Source organism: Cavia porcellus, unplaced genomic scaffold (genome assembly GCF_034190915.1).
Source record: "Cavia porcellus strain 051 isolate PalLab524CR breed Dunkin Hartley unplaced genomic scaffold, mCavPor4.1 scaffold_15, whole genome shotgun sequence".
Classification (NCBI taxonomy): Eukaryota; Metazoa; Chordata; class Mammalia; order Rodentia; family Caviidae; genus Cavia; species Cavia porcellus.
The window spans coordinates 67,596,079-67,609,891 of NW_026947498.1; the positions used below are offsets into that span (position 1 = coordinate 67,596,079).

General features: G+C 37.4%; 1 protein-coding gene across 8 annotated transcripts in view; it reads right to left on the reverse strand.

Moving 5' to 3' along the window:
* Golgb1 (golgin B1) overlaps positions 1 to 12,897 on the reverse strand; it is an 81,815-nt gene extending 68,918 nt beyond the window's left edge. For 6 of the 8 annotated variants that reach the window (XM_063225065.1, XM_063225064.1, XM_063225063.1 and 3 more), the window contains exon 1: positions 12,737 to 12,897. The gene's annotated coding sequence lies outside the window, so the exon portion shown is untranslated. Of the gene's footprint in view, positions 1 to 12,144; positions 12,662 to 12,736 lie in introns of those variants that run through there. The other 2 variants (XM_063225066.1, XM_063225060.1) reach the window with 1 other exon arrangement.
* Between the last annotated feature and the right edge of the window lie 916 nt (positions 12,898 to 13,813).

Below are 13,813 nucleotides of genomic sequence, written 5' to 3' on the forward strand. Positions count from 1 at the left end.
GCCACTGTTGATTTCTGTTGTGTTTTGAAGCCCTGTGTTGTTTTCATTGTTCTGATCCACTTTGTTCTGTTTTATTCTCTTTATAATAAATAAATAAATAAATAAATAAATGATATCAATTTTATATAATCTGCTCCAACAGTTTAAAAAGGAGAGAATGCTCTGCTGTTTTTTATGAGAACAGCACTACCCTAATACTAAAAGCAGACAGATAATTACAAGATAACTATAGACCAATATTCTTCATAATCATACTCAACAAAATGCTCCAAATCCTCAACAAAACATTGTCTAATACTAGATTTGGAGAATGCCAACACATCACAACCAAGTGGAGTTCAAAAATGCAAATGGGTTTAACAGATGATAATCAATATATGATAATCAATCAATGTAATTCACATTACTAATAGACTAAGAAAACCTAATCATATCAAGATATTGAAAAAGCATTTGATAAATTTAAACATCCATTCATAATAAAGCTCCCAGGAAACTAAGGAGAGAAAAAAAAATCAGTTTAACCAAATGAAAAGCATCTATATAAACCCTACCACCCGTATCACTTTTAACATTGACAGCCTAAATGCTTTCCCTATAACATCAGGAAAAGGCAAAAATGTCATCTCTTAACTTCTATTCAGTAAAATACTAGAAGTCCTAGGCAGTACAATTGGTAAGAAAAATAAAGTCACACATTAGAAAGAAATAAAACTGTCTTGAGTAAAAGATATGAATGCCCCAAAAATTTCCTAGTAAAAGAAAACTGTAAATGAGCTCCAAGTGAGTTTAGCAAGGATACAAGATACAACTTCAATGTGTAAAAATCAATGCCATTCTTAACACAAGCACTTTAGAAGGAGGATTTGAAATTATACAGTAACATTTAAAATAGCACTGGACAAAAAGAAAAGAACTGGATAGATATTTGAGAACATGTGAAGAATTAATAATGATGAAAATTATTTAAAAACTGAGGACAGAAATAAAAATTTAAATGTAGAAATAAATGTACACCAGCACTCAGGAGGCTGAGGCAGGAGGATCATTGCAAGTTCAAGACCAGCCTGAGTTACAAAGTGAGCCAATCTGAACTGCATCATGAGACCCTGTCTCAAAACAGCAGCAGCAGCAGCAGCAGCAGCAGCAGCAGCAGCAACAACAAGAAATAAACGTACAAATTGATAACCTTGTTAATCACTTGTTCCCACTTTGATCTATCGAGCTAGTACAATTCCAATCTAAATCCCAGTAAGTTTTATTAAATATCAACAAGCTAAACAATGTCTAAAATTTAGATGAAAAGGTAAGGAAAGCTGAACTCAAAATAAAAACACAACTACAAGACAGTATAGCATTGGTAAAAATATATACAGCTCAATGGAACAGAACACAGAGCTTAGAAACAGATCAACATAAACAGATTTTTGACAAAGGTACAAATTGCAATTTGGTTGAGAAAAACAATTTTTTGAGCAAATGCTGTTAAAAACAACTGGACATCTACAAAAAAAATTGACATATAACTCAAACTTTATTTTAAAAGTACCTCAAAATAGATCAGAGATCTAAATTTACAGTCATACTTTAAAATTTCTACAGAGAAAATCTGATCTTGGATTTGGCAATATGTTTTTAAGCACAAGCCACAGTACATAATAGAAAAACCTGACAAATAGTAATGTACCACAAGTGAACACTTGTGGAGACAATGTTAAGAGAATGAAAAAACAAACTACAGATTTGGAGAAAATATTTGCAAACAACATCCAGTAAAGAACTTCTATCCACACCGTTTGAAACAAAATTTTCTCAAAACTCAATAGGAGAAAGTAAACAACCTAATAAAATAGATCTAAAGAGACACCACACTAAAAGATACAGAGATAAAAAAGAGTACTTGAAAACATTCTTAACCTTGTTTGTCTAGGAAAATATTTGTTATAAACTCAATGAAATACTACCACATATGAATTAGAATTGTTAAAATAATTCTTTTTCAAAATGCTCGCAGGGATGTGCAGCAATAAGAAACTTTTCTTCAGAGCAGATGAAAATACAGAATGATAGTGTTACTTTGGAAAACAGTTTGGTAATGTCTTTAAAGGTTGAACGTATATTTATCAATTGTACTGTTGGGTATCTATTCATTCAGTGACATGAAAACTCATTATTTATATAATGTAATATTATGTAATTATGTATTTACTTCTATTACAAAACTGAAAACAACTGAAACAATAATCACAGTAACATTCTGAGTATGGTTTAGTAAAAAAATGGAACAAGCTATTCCTTCACACAACACAATGTAAATAAAACTAAAATGGCAAAAGCTAAATGTGGAAAGCTACAGCTTATATGATTCTATTTATATAACATTGTAGAAAAGCACAGAAGTAGACCCATAAAAATATAGTTGTTAGGGGTTGAAGGAAGCGGGAGTGGTTGGGAATAAAAAGGTCACACAGGAGAGTGGGAGGACTAAGGATATAGATCAGTAATAAATGCATACTTAGCATGCGCGAGGCCCAGCCTTCAATCTCTAACATGAGAAGAAAACAAAGGCCACATATAGAATTAATGTTTATGGTAAAAGTTCTATTCCGTGTAATCTTGGGATAGTAGATTCATAATCACATTCATTTGCTAAAACTCATAGCACCGTGTAATATATTTACATATGTATTACAATACATATTCATATATTCCAACCAGGAGGTCAAAGGTTCCCACGATGAAAGGTAGAAAGAGATATACTAATCCAACTACATGATACATATATAACATAGAACTACTGAAGAATATGGAGAAAATGGAGGTAACCTAAAAAATGTTGCAAAATGGAAATTTAACTATGTACTATATGACCAACAACAAAAAGGACATAAATATTGTTTTCTAGTTATCAATTTCTTCTCACAGTGGTGTGGGTTGGCAATTTTGAAACTACTTTAGGTATTTACCAGGGCTGAATAATTAATAAAACTGCAGATAATGAGATGTGGCTTTTTTCACTATCAGTGAAATAAGTTAACAAATTAAACAAGGAAAAAAGGTAAGTCCTGAAGCAGTGGATCAGAATCAAAGAGGTCAGTATTAACTCGTGTTTCTTTTAATATACATCAATAAATATAAATTACAGCTATGTATGTACTATACATAATAGGTACATAAATATATATATATGTATATATCCTAGTTTTACTCACTGACAAGTGCTAGAAACAGTAATATCTCAGTAGTCATGAGCACATATAGCAACTACAGATTGCTTTCTGAATATCAAACTTCAATTAAAAAAAAACCAGGCTCCTCCAAAAATGCCCAAGTATTCAGAGTTGTGACGAAGAGGACACAAGATGAAGGCTGGGCTGGACTTAGTGACTGCTACAGGTTGGATCTGGACTGTGTGGAAGCCTTAATTTCTAGGCAATGGTGCTACTGGGGGTGATGAAACTTTAAGAGGTGTGGCCGAGTTCACAGAAGCAGCCTTTGACATTTTGCACATTTTGTCCCTTGCCTCTTCTTCATTTCCTCCCTTGTTCCCTCCTGACCACCACAGGTAAGCGTGTGAGGGACCGTATCACCTGCTCCCCACTATAATATTCTGCCTCACTGTGGGCACAGAAACAATGGAGCCGGGTGACTATGAACTAAAACATCTGCAACTGTGAGCCAAAATAAATCTGTCCTGTAAGTCCTCTACCACAGGTATTCTGTCAGAGCTGGAAAGATTACTAGCAAAGAAAGCAGTAAAAACTCACTTCCAAAGAACAGAATAAGCAAAAGAGAGAAAAAAGTAATTTTAGCAGAGAAATGGCAACTACTACCTCAATCAAGTGATAATGGGGCTGGGATAGAGCTCAGTGGTGTAATTGCCTATCTGGCAAGCACAAGGTCCTGAGTTCGATTCCCAGTACAAAAAAAAATCAAATGATAATGGTTAACATACCATGATAAATCATTGTAATATCATGCACTCTTTGAGAATGTGATAAGGATAACTTACCTCTGTGGTATTCTTCCCCCAAATCCATAACTCCAGGCTAACTTCAAGAAAGTACCAGACAAACCCAAATTTGATATTCTAAAAAGTCCCTGATCATTATTCTTCAAAACTTTCAAAGTAATGAAAATGACCAAAGACTAAGAAGTAGTCATAGATCAGAGAAGACACAGATGAATGCTGACTAAATACAAAGTAGTATACCAGATCCTGAAGCAGAAAGAAGACGTCAGTGGGGGGAAAAATGATGAAATCTGAAAGAAGTCTAACTATAGCTAACGGCATTCTTAGTTATTTTTTGTTTGTTGCTGAGACAAAATGCCCAACACCCAAAGTTAAGCGAGAAAAGGTTTATTTAGCTCACAGTTTTTAGAGGTTTCGGTCCATAATGGGCTGGCTCCAATGCAGGGTGGATCACAGATAACAGTTCATGGCAGCCATAAGGTAGCAAATTAACAAGGGACCTTAATAGCATCTTTGTATCCCTTTTATCTTTTCTAGGCTACTTGGGGGTGGGTAGCATTCATTGCCTTAATCAGAGTGACCCTGAGCCTAGCACTGCACCGTGAATCAAGTTCACCATCACACACTAGATCCAGCCACCCCTGGAAATGCCCCACTGATAACTGCACGAGGCAGGGGACATCTTAACAAAAGCCATTACGGGCACTCACCAATGTTCTTAACTTTGAACAACCTGTCACCCTTATGGAACACTTTAACACTAGGGGAAGCTAGTCAGGAAGGGGAAGCTAGTCATGAAGGCTATACATTAGTTCTTTGTGCTCAAGTTTGCAAGTTTTAAGTAAACATAGATATCCAAAATTAATTCCCTTTTATAACTAATTCATGTTATACAATCTGATGAATGCAATTTCATATATCCCATAAAGATAAGAACCATATTAATGTTTTGATAGAAAAAATCAAAATAGAACAGGACTGTGTTTAGCACTACTTAAGTGATTTTGCTGAATTTTATGGTCTGTGACAGAAATCTTATTTGACTTTTAAAACCCACAGGAGGGAGAAATATAAAAGCTGCTATATAAAATAATACCATAAAATAGTCTCTGCTGGTTTTTTTCTGCACAGGGTGGGGATAGCGTAATAGTGTTTAGAGAAGCCATGGTTCTTAAGAAAAAAGTGTCCCAAGAGCTGTTTCTGTAACAGCTTCTCCTGGATGGCAGAAGTAGCATGTAGCGTTTAGAAAACACCTGTGAGTCAGGACAGGAAAGACAGCCGCCTCCTAGGAGGAGAATATGGGACCAGGAAATGACAACGAACCCATACGTAAATTCAAATAATGCATTTGACAGTCATAGGAATAGGTAACAAAGGTAGCAGTCATAGAAGGGAATTTTGGAAAACTTTACATTTACATACTCCAAACTTGCAAAGAGGAGAACAGAGTTAATGCATAGTATTCAGAACTAGCTTCTGCTAATGGAACATGTTACATAACTGTGATGAGTTGTTCTATATGACACTGGTCATACGGAACTTTCAAACTGAGATACACAACTACAGTTGTAAAACAAATCATTGTTCACCAGTACACAGACTAAACTTTCTTCTCTGGTTTTTTTTATTTTGTGCTGGGCTGACTCGAGAACTTCACATAGGCTACTGATGTGCTCTGAGCTACAACTGCCTATGGTAATTTTTGATGAAGAAAATGAATACTATATTAACGGATCTTTTGTAGGCACAAAGACTTGCATTAACCAAACAAAATCATAATAGAACCTAACTTATCAAACAGAAGCATTTAACTTTTATATTTTTTCCAATCACTTTTGTAAATAAGCAAACAGAACCACCAACTGCAGGGATTCAGAGAAGATATTTGTGTCAGAGGCAGCATAGATTTTATATCCCCTGGATTCTTGAATAAAAAGAAAGCAACAAGGTAATATCACCACAAACCCAGGAAGACACCTTACCAAAAAACCACCTAACAAAGATTCTTACAAACCCTCTAAATGCGAAAACAGATAAACCACCAATAGCCCCAAGATGTGATTGTCACTGATTTCCACATGGGAGGAAACAGGGTAGCCACAGAAGTGCAACAGACTTGACACCTAGAGAACCACAAAAGAACCAGTTGGCATTTACTAGTAAATGTGCCAAGTCAGTTAGAGAAAAGCAGCTGAAATCAAGAGAGGCCTTCTCACTGTAGTAACAGGAACTCCATTATTGGCGTTCCACCTCGTAGGTGGGATATACATTCCGGGACCCCCAGTGAGTATAAATAGTACCACAGTATTATGGTTTATATCTAGATGTCCCCCAACAGACTTAGGACTTGCAGGTTGGGCTTACAGAGAGCATTTAAATTATGGGACATTACTGCTGATTTGATGTTGGAAGATGGGCTATGGCCCAAAGACACAGGTCACTGGGCACATGACCTGGTAGGATGTCTCCCTAGCTAGCTTTTTCCTCTGCTTTTTGGCTGGCATCATGTGAACAGCTTTCCTCTGCCAGGCCTTCCACCAAATCGCTTCTGTCTCGAGTCAGCCAGCTAGTCATGCAGAAGAGCCAAAATAAATCAGTCCCCCTTCATGTCTCTGTTATTTGGCATTGTGTCTTAGTAACAAGGAAAGTGACTAAGAAATGCAGTTTGCATTTTCCTCTACATACATATCTAATTATGAATTGTTTATCCCCATGTAATATTTTTTTTGGACCAGCTGTTGACAGCAGTTAATCAAATCACAGAAAGTTAAGACTAAATAAGGAGGGCTATTATAAATGTGTGGAGCCTCTATGCCTGCGGCAGTCTGGGGCCCTCTCAACTCTCAAAACTGTCTTTTTCTAGATAGAGGCCTACACTGAGAAAAATATTGTTGAGAGGAGAATCAAAATTAAGCCGCTAAGAAAAGAGAAGGCCCGGATAAAAGAGTGGGGAAGGTGGCAAGGAAGGAGAGCCAGGAAATCTTAAGAAATCCATCTGCTGTATTTTTGAGCTGTATCCGGAAACGTCATGAGAAGAAACTCTACAAAGTTAGAAAAGCTACAAAAAACAAATCTTGTCGTTCAGCAACATTAAATTCACATAAGAATGAGCAATGAAAAGTTTCAAAATTTCCTTATTAAATTACTGTAAGAAAGTAGAGTGATGTAGCTGGATCAAGTGTAGCTCTAGTTTTAGTTTTTTGAGACACCTCCATACTATTCCCACACGGGCTACATTAATTTACATTTCCACCACCAGTGCATCAGGCTCCTCTTACTCCACCACCACATCCTTGCCAGCATTTATTGCTTTTGTATTTTAGATGATAGTCATTCTGACTGGGGTAAAATGAGATCTCAATGACGTTTTGATTTGCATTTCCTAAATGGTTAAAGATAGCAAGCATTTTTTTCTACATACTTATTGGTGATTTTACATCTTCTTTTCTATTGAAATCTTTTGTACATTTATTGATTGGACTATTTGATTTGATCCAGCTATACCACTCTCTGGTATATACTCAAAGCAATTAAAGTCAGCATTCCATAGGACTACCTGCATACCCATGTTTACTATGGCACAGTACAAAATAGCCAAGATATGGAACCAGCCTAGGTGCCCATCTACAGATGTATGGATAAATAACACAGATTATATATACACGGGAGTATCATCCAACCTTCCCAAAAGAAGGAAATTTTGTCAAGATTATCATGTTAAATGAAATATGTCAAACTCCAAAGAAAAATCTCACGTGTTCTCTTTAAAATATAGAATCCTAATAAGACGACAAGAAAGTAAAAGGGACAACTATTATTAGATGAGAGGAAGAGAAGGAGGCGGCAGAATAATGCATTTAATAGTGGATAATGGGGGCACGAATAGGATCAAAAGGTATTATACACATTGAAATACCCCCCCAAAAAAAACATGTAAAACTGGGTTTGGGAGTGACAATACACAAAACAACTGTGAAAAAATGGGGAGAGTATAAATAGAATGTGCAAAAACGAAAACATTTTTTAAAACTTTTTAATAATCAAAAGTAGAACTGATTCCCAGATTATTTTGCATAGAATGTGAGATTAAAGCAACTGAATAATTACTAATTCTATCATATTTTCAGTATGAAAAAGAAGATAACAAATACAGCACAGAAGAAATTAAGAACTCCAAAATACAAACTGATCTTGAATTTCAACTGGAAGTAACAATATAAATTTACAGGTATTTATTTTATCTTTGTATTTTCCTAACTTTGTCCACTAATAAGGCTTACAATAACAAACTAACAAGCAATGATTATCTCTAGTTCCTAGAGATATAATATTTGTGCTAATTATGAGGCAATGTAATATTTCAATTCATGTAAACATGATAATCATCTTGGGGTAATTAGCATGCATATTCATCAGAGGATTTTTAGGTATGTCTCAGTTTAATCATATACTGTGACCCACATACACCTAACTCACTGCCCACTTTTCCATTCTTTTAGTTCAGATTCCCCAGCTAATCCCTGGTCCCATTTCTACTGCAGCCCTATTCAGTGGACTCATGTTTTAAGTAGATTTGACACTATCGCTGTTACTACTTCAAAAACTACCTCAGAAGAGGGCTGAAATTCACAATATTTTAAAAATATTTTTAAGTCCTGTCAGGAAAATGTAAAGGTATTATGTGTTTATAAGCCCAGGTACATATATCCACCCAACCAACCTGGGATGTTGTAAACCCAATATTTGTATATCACCATTAAAAGATTCGTGGTTAATCTTACTTTATGTCATTTCCATTGTGAAAATATGATATTAAATTTTTTCCATTTAAGTAGATATTTAATTTTATATAAAATTAAAATCCTAGCTGGACACAGCACTCAGGATGATGAGGTAGAAGGATCATCTTGAGTTTAGGACTGGCCTGGGCTAGCTATATAGTGAGTTTAAGGCCAGCCTGAACTACACAGTAAGACCCTATCTCAAGAAAACCAAAATAAATGAATAAAATCAATGCCGAATGTTTATCAAATTGTCATCTTCTTCCTCTCTCCCCTATCCCACTTCTATAAATGAGGTTCTAATTCCTCTTCCCCAGCACTATGTTTTAGCAACATCCCACTATAAATCATTATACATGTAGGAGACAATGTATATGAACACAGAACAATATTATTAATGGCAACAATTACTAAAAAATATTTCATTGCAAAGTGAATGAATACAACAGATAATTCATACATAATTCCCTGTTAAGCTTAACAAAATCTGCAAGCTAAGTATTATCGTTCCCATTTTATAGATACTGACATTATAGAAAACTGACATTTAGAGAAATAAGACATGTCACATGTTCCTCAGTTAAATAAGCAATAGAAAAAGATTTAAAAGCTCTTTAAATTTCTCAACCATTCAAAATACGTGTATTTTAAGAATAAAAAGTACTTAAATGAGATAAAACCTGGGAGATTGCTAAGGATATAGCACTTAAAATAGCTTCTTAAAAAGATTCTTATAGGAGTCTCTCGTAGGCTGATTGAACAATGTGAAAGACACATAGAAAGAGATGACAAACTTGGCACCAGGCAACTAATTTCAGTCCTGGGTCACCAAGCTTTATCTTGTTGGTTAAGTCACTTTACCCTAGAAATGTCAGGTTTTCTCACTCAAAAATGAAGACTGACAAAGGCCATTCTATACCCCACCAATATGATTCCATGATTCAACAGTGGGTTCTATAGCTTTAAAACATTAACAAAATGTAAAGGAAGGGCATTTCATGTACAGATGACTGTACTGTAGCTCAAAGGATGAAAAGCTGAGGGTACAAGAGCCAGTAAGCAGCCATCATGACGCTAAATGAAAAAAGATAGGTCTCCCCCTTTAGTAGTCTTAAATGCACATATGAAAATATTCATGTTCATAGTAATAAATTCATGCAAAGAAAAGTGTGACTGCTGAACAATACTCTTGTTTTAAAAGCACTAGAACATGAAGAGCAACTAAGGGAAGAATTAGTATTTAATTGCAAAGTGGGACTGGCCTGCACTATGCGCTTCATACCAAAGCCAGGATTCTACAAACACTCAGGCAAATAAAACAGTCCCGCAAAGTCCATGCTGGCCACACCTTGCACAAACCCTACCACAAGACCTCAACGCTTGTAGGTTGACGTGGTGCTGTAAAATGTTATTTGTTCAAAGCCTTCACTGCTTATCAACATTACTTTTAAACTACCTGATTTGTAGCATTATGCTAAGACCTATAAAAAATGTCCCTAGCCATACAAACACTGTACAGTGTGTCTGAGAAAACAAACAAAATAACCGGAAACAGGGAGTGCGTGTGCCATTTACTTTGGACTTTAAATCGCACTGCCACAGAAACAACAAAGACGGTGACATTTCCAATCCATTGAAGTCCCCCCCCAAATTCGTTTCATGTATATTTAGTTGAGGCTTAATAGTTTTCCCTAATTTCTTAATTTTCAAAGCAGGTTGAGCTGGGCATGATGGCACACGCCTGTAGTCCCAGCACTCGGAGACTGAGGCAGGAGGATTGCTGGAAGTTCGAGGCCAGCCTGGGCTACACAATGAGTTCAGGGGTAGCCTGAACTATACAGCAAGACCCTGTCTCAAAAAACCAAATAATAATAATACTAGTATTATTATTATAAAGAAGATTCAACAGGAAGGTAGCACTAGATAGCTGAAAAAAGCGAATTGAATATGACATAATTTTACAAGAAAATTAAAACTTATTTTCCATAATACAAAATGTAATATTTTCATTAAATAAATTTAGAAATGGTAGCTACAACATATATACAACACAACCCCATCAAGTGTGGGTACAGTTGGTTTATTTATAACTTATTTATCTTCATATTTAATTAATTTTATTCGTAAAACAACCCCCAGGCATCAAGTACTATCGTTATCTTTAATTTTAAGGTGAGTAAACTAAGCACAGTGAAACTAAGTAATTTCCCTAGTAATATGGCTACACAAAGCTTTCGGTTTGTGCTCCTGTTTGAGCATGCAGTGCGTGCGCATGCCAGAGGCAGAGTGAGAGAGAGGGAGAGACACAGAGAGCCAGAGAAGGGCCTCACACATGCTAGGTAAATGCTCTACCACTGAATCACACCCCAATCCTTCAACAGAGCTCCTCGGAGGGTGTAGACACAGAAAAGACATTTCATTTTCTGTGTGACCTCATTACCCAATATTCTTCACCCAGGCTGAAAACCGGGATGACAATCTGAGAGTGTTACATTAATAATGCTACAGGTAGTTTTTAAAAAACAGGACACAACTAGAATGATACGATTCATAGTAGTACAGACACACACACACCACAGACACTCACTACAGCAGGGTCTGATGGGTACTGACTAAAACCAATCTAAATGTTCATCAACAAGGGGCAATTAACTATTTTTATATTTCTACAGGCAATGCTTTGTAGCCATTTACAAGGATGAGGCAATTTTATACTCAGGTATATTGAAAATTGCATGATTCAGGCTGACCAGCCTTTATCAAACTGCTTGGGACGAGAATTGTTCCATATTTTAAAATTTGGATGGCTTTGCAATATTTGCATACACATAATAAGATATCTTGGGGATGAAGCAAGCCTAACAAAAGTTGTTTCATATATACTATGTACACATAGCCTGAAGATAATTTTACACAATATTTAATAATTTTGCTCATGATATAAAGTTTCGCAGTGTGGAATCTGTAACCTGTGGCTTACGGCAGTACTCAAAAAGTTTCAGATTTTGAAGCGCATCAGATTTTCATATTTTCAGATTAGGTGTGCTCACGCTGTGTATATTATTATATGGCAAAAAAAGATGGAGAACAGCATGTACATTATGATCCACATGAAGAAAGGTATATGTTACATACGTGTTTTACTATAATCAGAAAACTCCCTTGCAGAGTTTCTACCTCCAAAAGTGAAAGTACTATCCATGATTTTAAATGGCTCTGTCCTGTTCCTAAAATTGTTGTCTGAAGCCCTTTAAATAAGTCAGACAAAGTCCTCATTCATTAAGGGCCTCACCCTCCCGTTCACCCTCCTGCTAGACAAAATAAACACTCCATACAACCATATCAAGCCCTTTTTCCTCCAGAACCCTCTTCAAGGTGCCTTTTCTCTACCTCCGATTCCTGGGATTTTAGCGTCGATGAGATCAAACGTCTCAGCCCTGTCTTCTCATCTTCCCAGCGATCCATTTGCATTAGCGGGATCAACAAGACCCCGTTTCAGTTAATATCTCCAAATGTTTCTTTGACCTCCAGCCTCAAGACCTTTGATTGTTTGGGTCCCGCCTCCCATCCGGGACACTTAAGTTTGTTTAGGGGCAGGGCACAGGGGTGGGACTGGTACTCTGGTTCGCGCTGCGTACTAAATCCAGCCTAAGCAGGCCGGTCAAGAAACGAGGCCGTTAAGCACAGAACTGACCAGGGCGCCTATCTCGGAGGAAAAAAGTCCTAAAGAATGGGCAAACCGCGTGTACGTGCCCCGAGGCAGTGCAGGGAGACTACAAAAACTCTCCAGAGGGGGCAACGGGTAGGAAGACTATCAGAACTAGGCCTGGTAAGCGGACGAAGAGGGTGAAGAGGCGAACCCTAACTGAATCCAGAGAAGCTGACAGGTACTCGACAGGCAGCCTTCTTGCAAGCGATGGCCCAGGTGGCGGGGGCGACTATTACTCGCCGAGGAAAGGAGTTCGGGAGTGCCCCCACTCACCTGCAAACCCCAGCCGTGGGAAGTACGAAATGCCCCTCTCCCGGAGCCACGTCAGCTCGGGAATCCCATACGCGACACCTACCACCGCCGCGCCCCTCGAGGGACCCAACCACTAGCAGCTGGGACGGAAGACTGGATTACGATATCAACCAATCGAGGCTTTGGGTAGAGCGTTACCAAGGAGACCAGGCACGCCTTGTCTGTAACTAAACGTCCACAATGACAGAAACCAATCAACGCATGAAAATCCTCTGCTTCCTTAAAGAAAAAGCCAATGGGCTCTTAAGTACGGTTGAAGGGCGGTATCAAATGAGAGAAGTGACCCGGAAGAAAATGTGGAGACGGACCGGAAATACCGAGGGGGCGGGCGTTCTGGGGAAGGTCCGGCGTTTCCCTTGCGAGGTGGATATTCCCGCACCTGTAGTTCCTCCAGGAGGTTGGCTGAGCTGGCCCAGTCTATGGCTTGGTCTTCTGCGGAGACTTTGGGATCGATGGCACCCGAGGGCTTTAGGATTAATGATTGTGAGAAAGGAGCAGGAGTGTAGATTTTGCTTTTACAGTCACAAGTTTTAGAGCCAAAAAAGTTGGTCATTTAGCCATGACCTTTTCATTTTGCGATGAAAAATGAGAACCAGCAAAGTGACTTGCCCATGAATTCCGTGTTAGTGGCAAAACTCGAAGAGTCGAAGCTGGTGTCTATACGAAAGAAAATCTGCAATGACTCTTAAGGATATGACTATGAAAGAGAATGATGATAGGAAGAAAATACCTGTTAGGAGGTGGCATTTTAATTAGACCTGAAGCAAACGGTGAGATTTGAGGGTCAGGCTCTGGAATATGAATGATACGCTCCAGCAAGAGAATAAAATCTTGCATGCTCACCTCAGGGCTCTCAGAAAAGGACAAAATAGCATCCAGCTACCAGGAATCATCTCAGGCATTTTCTTCACAATAGAAGTAATACTAGTTTGAATTTATTACATTTATTACTAGTTTGAATTGTATACCAGGCACTCATTTAACCCACAATATCTAAATGATTGTAGAAACTTTTGAGACTCAAACACCAGCTCAATA